The sequence below is a fragment of the Castor canadensis genome, chromosome 3, assembly GCF_047511655.1.
Source record: "Castor canadensis chromosome 3, mCasCan1.hap1v2, whole genome shotgun sequence".
Lineage (NCBI taxonomy): Eukaryota > Metazoa > Chordata > Mammalia > Rodentia > Castoridae > Castor > Castor canadensis.
Window position 1 is genome coordinate 92,660,655 of NC_133388.1, and position 10,814 is coordinate 92,671,468.

At 40.0% G+C, this 10,814-nt stretch overlaps 1 pseudogene; it reads left to right on the forward strand.

Annotated features, from left to right (window-relative positions):
• The first annotated feature begins 1,608 nt into the window (after positions 1-1,608).
• Positions 1,609-2,848, forward strand: LOC109679945 (centriole, cilia and spindle-associated protein pseudogene; annotated as a pseudogene).
• Positions 2,849-10,814: the final 7,966 nt, after the last annotated feature.

Sequence of the window (10,814 nt, forward strand, 5' to 3'; positions counted from 1 at the left end):
TGCAAGCAATAACAAAGAAAACAAAATGAATACCTGTGATTTCAACATAAGAAACTCTGAAAAACAATCAAAATATAAAATCTAAATATCCATGTACTTGAAGAAGGAGATGAAATACAAACTAAAAGCATAGGAAATCTATTCAATGAAATCATAGCTGAAAGTTTTCCAAATCTATGTAATTATATAGACATCCATGTACAGGAGGCAGTTCAAACTCCAAATAGACATTACCAGAAAGGAATAACCCAATGTTATATCACAATTAAAATGCCAAAACTGAAGAAAAATGAAAGGATCCTGAAAGCCTCAAGAGAAAACTGCCAGGTTACATACAATGGTAAAGATATAAGAATCACTCCAGTCCTGTCATATCAAACGCAGAAGGCCATGAAAGCATGGAAGAATATAATTCAAAGGTCTGAGAATGAATAACTGCCAACCAAGAATACTTCATCTGTTAGGATGAACAAAAGGAAGCCATGTTGGAACTGGGCCCCCACTCCCTTGAAGGTCACCTTATTGAAAACTCTCCACCTGGCCCTAAAGAAAAACAGACATCTGCCTTAAGCCATAACCCACCTGTAAACATTATTTTGGAAATGTCAGAGGGTCATTGAGGATTATCCTATCCAGTGACCTTCCTGGGACTTCTCCACCCACTTCTTTTATCCATCTCAGTCTGTAAGTGGATGTGGACTCAAGAGCTCTTGCTGGGGTCCTCCCACACAGGGCCACTTCCCCACAATAAACCTTGTGCTGCCATATGAGCCATCTCCTTGTCTATCCATTACACACTATTCTTTAATTCTAACATATTGTGCTAAAACCCAGGACAGGTGTGTATGTTTGACTCCCAGCTCTCCACTCTCACAACCTGGAAAGCAGTGGACAGCAGCAGCACTTCACAGGTTCACTCTTGGACCCTGAGTAGGCTGAAGTCTTCCTCCTCTGCCACTGCTGTCTCATTACCCCATTTTTTGTTTCTGCTGTTCTCCCACCCTTTCTTTCCTTTCTTTGATGGCTCTGCCAGAGGCCATCTCCCTGTTGCTGGACTTCCATCCAACACTGGCCTTCAAATTTTGGTGAGTTTCCCCTTCTATTTGGGTTTCTTTCTATTTCCTACTGTGGACTGCAAAAGCCCTCACCAGGTGAAAGACTCCCTCCATCCACAGACTGGGTGGATTCACTTGCTATTTTTCTGGGGACACCTATAAAATATCCAGGTGCATACACAGGTAGGCTATCAGTTAGCAGTGGAGATGCTCCTGCCTTCTCATACATCTCTCCTATCAGATAGGGCCACTGTAGGGATTGTTCACCACCTCTCAATCTCAGTCTAGGTCCCACAAGAATTGCCTCAATTTCAGACCTTATTTCCTATGAAATTTTCTCAATTTTGGAAATTTGGTCCACTGAAACTGTCTCAATTTCTGACTCTTGATCTCAGTCTAGGCATGAGAATCATCTTGGTTTCAGACCTTAAGTCCACTGAAATTGTCTCCCACTGAAACCATCTTGATTTTGAGCCCTTAATTTCCAATCCACAAAATTGGGTCAAAAGTCATCTAAGGGGTTTGAACCGCGCGGCGAGCCGGGCCTCTGTGTCGTGTTGGTTCCGCAGGCGGCGGCGTGCGGCACCATGTCCCCGGGCGGCGGGGTGAAAAGCGAGTACATGAAGCGCTACCGGGAGCCGCGTTGGGACGAGTACGCGCCGTGCTACCGCGAGCTGCTGCGTTACCGCCAGGGCCGCCGACTGTTGGAGCAGGCGCACGCGCCCTGGCTCTGGGACGCCTGGGGCCCGGAAGGCCTCGGACAGCTCGGTCTTGTCCAGCTCGGTCTCGTCCAGGCCGCACCCCGGTGCGCGCCCGCCAAGCCCGCGGAGCCCTCGGAGCGGGAGGAACCGGAGCAGCTGGCCGGGGAGCCGAGCGCAGAGCAGCGGGGCTCGGAGGCCAGGGATGCGGAGGCTGGGGACGTGGAGGCCGCGGAGGAGCACGACGCGGCGCTGTCAGCACTGCCAGTGAAAGAAGTAGAAGAAAAACCCGAACAAGAAACCAGAACAAAAGAGACCTCTGACAAGTTACCCGTCAGCGTCAAGCCTCGACAGCACCCAAGTGCCTTATTTGCTAGAGAGAGTAAGAAAGCAGTCAGAAGTCCCCAAAGATCAGCAAGTCAGATAAAAGAAAACAAGCATCCATTTGCTCTTTATGGCTGGGGAGAGAAACAGATGGATACAGGAAGCCAGAAGACCCACAACGTCTGTGCGGCTGCCTCTGTGCATGAGATTCATGAATCAGCATTACCAGCCAAGAACAGAAGACAGGTGGAAAAAAGGAAATTGGCTGCCCAGCGGCAGCGAGCTCACTCTGTGGACGTGGAGAAGAACAGGAAGGTGAAGGTCTCTGCAGAGAACCCGTGGGTGACAGAGTACATGCAGTGCTATTCAGCAAGAGCTTAGAGTCAGCTGCTGGAGCCTGACACAGGTTGAAGAAACCACCTGTTTGTGCAAGGCTTTTCTTAGGGAGTTTTCAGAAGATTGTTTTATTTTGGTTACTATTGGTCACCTAGCTCAGCAGCAGAGCAGACAGTCGAAGATATAGACATTTGGTTATTTATGAAGACAAGTCCTAAATCTCTGATATTCTTGAAAGAGTTTTGTTAAAGCATCTTAATCTTTTAAAATACTGACACCAAATGCCTTTAAAGGGCTTCAGACACTTCCCATTGACATCCTCCTGTAGTGAACGCAGAGCCGGTTGTTTTCATCCAGTTCTGAGCAAGCTGCATTCCACAGCTCATGGGAGTATTCCATCTGGAATGGAATGGAAGCATAGGACTCATTTTTACTTATCTCGGTGTAGTTTTCTTTGCAAAAGAGGATCGAGTAAAAAGTGACTTTCATTACTACAATGGATTTCATGTGTAATGAAACTAGAACTTTGTTAGTTCCTAGAACATTAAACTTAATGTTTCTGTTTCAGCTCACAGCAAAAAAAAAAAAAAAAAAGTCACCTAAGCCCCTAACAATAGTCCATTAGCATGTCCTCTCCAAAATCTTCAGTTTCTGGGGCTCACAGAGACCACCAAACCCAAACAACTAATTCTCTATTGTAAAACAATTTGGTCCCAATATAAATTGGACAATAGTAACTGTTGTCCCCAAAAGGGCACTTTCAATTTCCAAAGTCAGTAAGATCTCAAAAACTTCCAATGCTATGAGACATGGTCCAAGGTCTCCCTATATCTAGGTCTCTGTTTATCTGTGCTCTAGTCTGTCCTTCTCTGTGTTCTTCTCCTTAAGAAAAATCCCTCCACCCAGGTTTTTCTGGCTTTCATTAAAAACCTCCTCTTCTGACTTTAACCCAGCTGTGTCATCCTTTCCTTTTTTATCATCTCACAAGGTATGAGTAGTGTTTCACTTTGAATCTCTTCTCTCTAAATCTGTCTCACCCATGATGGATGTTACTTTTACCCTTCCTACTCCATAGCTGGCTCTTGTCTCCTCTCCTGTCATCCAAGTGAGGACAACAGAGACAGAAATGGACAAGGAGAAAGGGAAAGAAAAGTCCTGCTCAAGTCAAATTGTCACTTCTCTCAGTATCCTGAGTGATTCACATGATCCCAGAACTACAAACATAAAGTCAATTGGAAATCTAAATGACATGTGATTAATGATTGGAGGTACTTTTCTATCCCAAACTGCTAGTCTCCCACCTAAAAATTAAGCCTGTAAGTCTGCCTAAACACTCTACTAACAGATTTCTCCTTTATGTCTTGCTTTTGACATGGGCTATTTTCCCATTGTAGACATGTCAAGACCAGGAGGTGGGATTAGGTCATACCCAGGTTGCTGCAGGTTGTGACCCTAGGCTGCTTCTTTTGATCTCCTGACCAAAGTACCATGTAGTGGGGGTTATGGACCCATGCACTCAGCCTCATATGCATGTGGGGAGATGACTGGTGTATCGAATAAGTTACGTGTTTGAGTTTGGCACAGCCCCAAACCACAGAAGGGAGCAAGCATAATTATGCCCAATAAATTACACACTTGAATTGGCACAGCCTCAGCTGCAGAGGTGGGCAAAATGCAGTACAACTGTTTTTTCCTTTAATGTTTACATTCAGAGAGAGGCTATCACAGGTTCCTCCTGTTACTGAGGATTACAGTGTCACACCCACTCCCCCAAGAAATGCCTTTCCACCTCGTGTTGCCAAATATACAAATAAACTCACTGGAGATGGAGGGGGCTGGTGTGTCTCCATCTGAGCACACAGCCTACCTGGCCCCAGCTTTATGCATGTTTGGTCTTCTGTCAGTTTTCCTTTCTGCATCTCCCATCACCCCCAGTTAGGTTTCTAGGACAAGCTCATGTAGACGCACGATGTGAACACATGCTAGAGGGACCAAAGACAAAATTTCAATTCTCTGGTGAAAAATGTTCCATGTATTTAAAATTAAAATCTCAGTTTTTAGGTCATGGCATTATCTAAAAGGCAAAAGGACAGCCTTCCTGAGTTCTGCTATAGATTCAATAAGGCATTTGGATTATTTTCATAGGCCCCTTACCTAAAATTAAGTTTTGAGTGGCTAATTCATTCTACCTTCTCCATGCTTACTATCACCAGTTTCAATGGAGATATAATTCTTTTTACCACAACAATATGCTCTTTTCCCAGCCTGTCATACAAATTCTAATTTAAAAACAAAATTTTAGTATTAAAAAAAAGGGATGCATCCCCTAGTGCATCCCATATCCATTGTATGGATGAGTATATGGGATACCAATACTACATCCAAGACTAGGCTCCCTAAATTTACTTTAAAGATTTGACTAATAACAAAGTTCTGCAGCCAAGGGAAAACTATTATTAGAGATTATTAAAACACCTTCTAGAGGTAAATCTGAAGACTTCAATATCTAAAACTGCACAAGGAATTAATGTAATTGTTTTGGGTATCATTGTGTGAATTTTGTGTGTCTATTGAATGATTAACTTATTAGTGACAAGAATCTGACTATGGCAACAGTCATATTGGAGACTGAGACTGATTCAAAACACTTTTCTAGAATTGACTCTTGCCTCAGCTATCAAGCTGCCCAAAATGAGTTCTAAAAGAATGAATGGGAAATATCTCAATCTGCTCCAAAAGGTTAAAAAAAAACTGATCAATGTACTTGTGCCCACTTTGTTAATCTTTACATGTTCTTGAGCTCTTGAAGCTATGCACACTTAAATTGACATTATGGCATGCCTAAAACATATGCAGGTGTTTGAACATCTTTGGGATGATTCTTATTAGAGAGTTAATGTAAAAATGCTTCTATTTTCTTCTCTCTCCCACCTCTTCTGCTGCTGCTTTTAAGAAAAATCAGTTTTTCAAAGTTTTATATAAATCAGATCTAGCTAAATACAGGCATTATTTTGTGGACAGTTACCTTAATCTGTTTCATTTTGTTGTAAGTCTAATTTACATTCAATTCTTTTATAATTAGATCTATTAACAAATGCATTTTAAAATTACTTGTTGTATAGACAGTAAAATTAAAATTGCCTTTCTTTTTTTTTTTTTTGATCTCTTGCATTATAAAAATTTTTTTTCTTTTATTATTCATATGTGCATACAAGGCTTGGTTCATTTCTCCCCCCTGCCCCCACCCCCTCCCTTACCACCCACTCCGCCCCCGCCCTCTCCCCCCCCTCAATACCCAGCAGAAACTATTTTGCCCTTATTTCTAATTTTGTTGTAGAGAGAGTATAAGCAATAATAGGAAGGAACAAGTGTTTTTGCTGGTTGAGATAAGGATAGCTATACAGGGCATTGACTCACATTGATTTCCTGTGCGAGGGTGTTACCTTCTAGGTTAATTCTTCTTGATTTAACCTTTCCTCTAGTACCTGTTCCCCTTTTCCTATTGGCCTCAGTTGCTTTAAGGTATCTGCTTTAATTTCTCTGCGTTAAGGGCAACAAATGCTAGCTAGTTTTTTAGGTGTCTTACCTATCCTCACCCCTTCCTTGTGTGCTCTCGCTTTTATCATGTGCTCATAGTCCAATCCCCTTGTTGTGTTTGCCCTTGATCTAATGTCCACATATGAGGGAGAACATATGATTTTTGGTCTTTTGGGCGAGGCTAACCTCACTCAGAATGATGTTCTTCAATTCCATCCATTTACCAGCGAATGATAACATTTCGTTCTTCTTCATGGCTGCATAAAATTCCATTGTGTATAGATACCACATTTTCTTAATCCATTTGTCAGTGTTGGGGCATCTTGGCTGTTTCCATAACTTGGCTATTGTGAATAGTGCTGCAATAAACATGGATGTGCAGGTGCCTCTGGAGTAACAGTCTTTTGGGTATATCCCCAAGAGTGGTATTGCTGGATCAAATGGTAGATCGATGTCCAGCTTTTTCAGTAGCCTCCAAATTTTTTTCCAGAGTGGTTGTACTAGTCTACATTCCCACCAACAGCGTAAGAGGGTTCCTTTTTCCCCGCATCCTCGCCAACACCTATTATTGGTGGTGTTGCTGATGATGGCTATTCTAACAGGGGTGAGGTGGAATCTTAGCGTGGTTTTAATTTGCATTTCCTTTATTGCTAGAGATGGTGAGCATTTTTTCATGTGTTTTCTGGCCATTTGAATTTCTTCTTTTGAGAAAGTTCTGTTTAGTTCACGTGCCCATTTCTTTATTGGTTCATTAGTTTTGGGAGAATTTAGTTTTTTCAGTTCCCTGTATATTCTAGTTATCAGTCCTTTGTCTGATGTATAGTTGGCAAATATTTTCTCCCACTCTGTGGGTGTTCTCTTCAGTTTAGAGACCATTTCTTTTGATGAACAGAAGCTTTTTAGTTTTATGAGGTCCCATTTATCTATGCTATCTCTTAGTTGCTGTGCTGCTGGGGTTTCATTGAGAAAGTTCTTACCTATACCTACTAACTCCAGAGTATGTCCTACTCTTTCTTGTATCAACTTAAGAGTTTGGGGTCTGATATTAAGATCCTTGATCCATTTTGAGTTAATCTTGGTATAGGGTGATATACATGGATCTAGTTTCAGTTTTTGGCAGACTGCTAACCAGTTTTCCCAGCAGTTTTTGTTGAAGAGGCTGCTATTTCTCCATCGTATATTTTTAGCTCCTTTGTCAAAGACAAGTTGCTTATAGTTGTGTGGCTTCATATCTGGGTCCTCTATTCTGTTCCACTGGTCTTCATGTCTGTTTTTGTGCCAGTACCATGCTGTTTTTATTGTTATTGCCTTGTAATATAGTTTGAAGTCAGGTATTGTGATACCTCCTGCATTGTTCTTTTGACTGAGTATTGCCTTGGCTATTCGTATCCTATTGTGTTTCCATATAAATTTCACAGTAGATTTTTCAATCTCTTTGATGAATGTCATTTTAATTTTGATGGGAATTGCATTAAACATGTGGATTATTTTTGGGAGTATCGACATTTTTACTATGTTGATTCTACCAATCCATGAGCATGGGTGATCTCTCCACTTTCTATAGTCTTCCTCAATCTCTTTCTTCAGAAGTGTATAGTTTTCCTTGTAGAGGTCTTTCACATCTTTTGTTAGGTTTACACCTAGGTATTTGATTTTTTTTGAGGCTATTGTAAATGGAATTGTTTCCATACATTCTTTTTCAGTTTGCTCATTGTTAGTGTACAGAAATGCTAATGATTTTTCTATGTTGATTTTATATCCTGCTACCTTGCTGTAGCTATTGATGATGTCTAGAAGCTTCTGAGTAGAGTTTTTTGGGTCTTTAAGGTATAGGATCATGTCGTCTGCAAATAGGGATATTTTGACAGTTTCTTTTCCTCTTTGTATTCCTTTTATTCCTTCTTCTTGCCTAATTGCTCTGGCTAAGAATTCCAGTACTATGTTGAATAGGAGTGGAGATAGTGGGCATCCTTGTCTGGTTCCTGATTTTAGAGGGAATGGTTTCAGATTTTCTCCATTAAGTGTAATGTTGGCTGTAGGTTTGTCATATATAGGTTTTATAATGTTGAGGAACTTTCCTTCTATTCCTAGTTTTCTTAGAGCTTTTATCATGAAATGATGTTGGATCTTATCAAAGGCTTTTTCTGCATCTATTGAGATGATCAAGTGGTTTTTGTCTTTGCTTCTGTTAATGTGGTTTATTATGTTTTTTGATTTTTGTATGTTGAACCACCCTTGCATCCCTGGGATGAAGCCTACTCGGTCGTGGTGAATAATCTTTTTGATGTGTTGCTGAATTCGGTTTGCCATTATTTTGTTGAGGATTTTTGCATCAATGTTCATTAAGGAGATTGGCCTATAGTTCTCCTTTTTGGAGGTGTCTTTTCCTGGTTTTGGGATAAGTGTAATACTGGCTTCATAAAATGTGTTTGGCAGTTTTCCTTCCCTTTCTATTTCATGGAACAGTTTAAGGAGGGTTGGTATCAGTTCTTCTTTAAAGGTCTGATAGAATTCAGCAGAGAATCCATCAGGTCCTGGACTTTTCTTTTTGGGGAGACTCTTGATTGCTGCTTCAATTTCATTTTGTGTTATAGGTCTATTCAGGTGATTAATTTCCTCTTGGTTCAGTTTTGGATGATCCTATGTATCTAGAAATGTGTCCACTTCTTTTAGATTTTCAAATTTATTTGAATATAGGTTCTCAAAGTAGTCTCTGAGGATTTCCTGGACTTCCATGGTGTTTGTTGTTATCTCCCCTTTTGCATTCCTAATTCTACTAATTTGGGTTTTTTCTCTCCTCATTTTAGTCAAGTTTGCCAGGGGTCTATCGATCTTGTTTATTTTTTCAAAGAACCAACTTTTTTGTTTCAATAATTCTTTTATGGTTTTTTTGGTTTCTATTTCATTGATTTCAGCTCTTATTTTTATTATTTCTCTCCTTCTATTTGTTTTGGGATTTGCTTGTTCTTGTTTTTCTAGGAGTTTGAGATGTATCATTAGGTCATTGATTTGGGATCTTTCAATCTTTTTAATATATGCACTCATGGCTATAAACCTTCCTCTCAAGACTGCCTTAGTTGTGTCCCATAGGTTCTGGTAGGTTGTGTTTTTATTTTCATTGATTTCCAGGAACTTTTTAATTTCCTCTTTTATTGCATCGATGATCCATTCTTCATTAAGTAATGAGTTATTTAGTTTCCAGCTGTTTGCATGTTTTTTGTCTTTACTTTTGTTGTTGAGTTCTACTTTTACTGCATTGTGGTCAGATAGTATGCACAGTATTATTTCTATTTTCTTATATTTGCTGAGGCTTGCTTTGTGCCCTAGGATATGATCTATTTTGGAGAAGGTTCCATGGGCTGCTGAGAAGAAAGTATATTGTGTAGAGGTTGGATGAAATGATCTGTAGACATCAACTAGGTCCATTTGATCTATTGCATATTTTAGATCTTGGATTTCTTTATTGAGTTTTTGTTTGGATGACCTATCTATTGATGATAATGGGGTATTAAAGTCTCCCACAACCACTGTGTTGGCGTTTATATATGCTTTTACGTCTTTCAGTGTATGTTTGATGAAATTGGGTGCGTTGACATTGGGTGCGTACAGATTGATGATTATTATTTCCTTTTGGTCTATTTCCCCTTTTATTAGTATGGAATGTCCTTCTTTATCTCATTTGATCAATGTAGGTTTGAAGTCTACTTTGTCAGAGATAAGTATTGCTACTCCTGCCTGTTTTCGGGGGCCATTGGCTTGGTAAATCTTCTTCCAGCCTTTCATCCTAAGCATATGCTTATTTCTGTCAGTGAGATTGGTCTCCTGTAAGCAACAAATTGTTGGATCTTCTTTTTTAATCCATTTTGTCAAACGGTGTCTTTTGATGGGTGAATTAAGTCCATTAACATTAAGCGTTAGTACTGATAGGTATGTGGTGATTCCTGCCATTTAGTTGTCTTAGTTGTTTGAAGGTTTGATTGTGTGTACCTAACTTGATGTTACTCTCTACTGTCTTGCTTTTTCTTATCCTGTGGTTTGGTGCTGCCTGCCTTTTCATGGTTAAGTTGGGTGTCACTTTCTGTGTGCAGGATCCCTTGCAGAATCTTTTGTAATGGTGGCTTTGTGGTCACATATTGTTTTAGTTTCTGCTTATCATGGAAGACTTTTATTGCTCCATCTATTTTGAATGATAGCTTTGCTGGGTAGAGTATCCTGGGATTGAAGTTATTTTCATTCAGTGCCCGGAAGATCTCACCCCACGCTCTTCTTGCTTTTAATGTTTCTGGTGAGAAGTCTGCTGTGATTTTGATGGGTTTACCTTTGTATGTTACTTGTTTTTTCTCTCTTACAGCCTCCAATATTCTTTCCTTAGTTTCTGAACTTGTTGTTTTAATGATGATATGTCGTGGAGTAGTTCTATTTTGATCTGGTCTGTTTGGTGTCCTGGAGGCCTCTTGCATTTGTATGGGAATATCTTTCTCTAGATTTGGGAAATATTCCGTTATTATTTTGTTGAATATATTATGCATTCCCTTCGCTTGCACCTCTTCTCCTTCTTCGATGCCCATGATTCTTAAGTTTGGTCTTTTGATGGAGTCAGTGAGTTCTTGCATTTTCTTTTCACAGGTCTTGAGTTGTTTAATTATTAGTTCTTCGGTTTTTCCTTTAATTACCATTTCATCTTCAAGTTCTGAGATTCTGTCTTCTGTTTGTTCTATTCTGCTGGATTGGCCTTCCATTTTGCTTTGCAGTTCTGTTTCGTTCTTTTTTCTGAGGTTTTCCATATCCTGGCTGTTTTCTTCTTTATTGTTGTCTATTTTTGTCCTGAGTTCATTTATCCATTTATTCATTGTGTTCTCTCTTT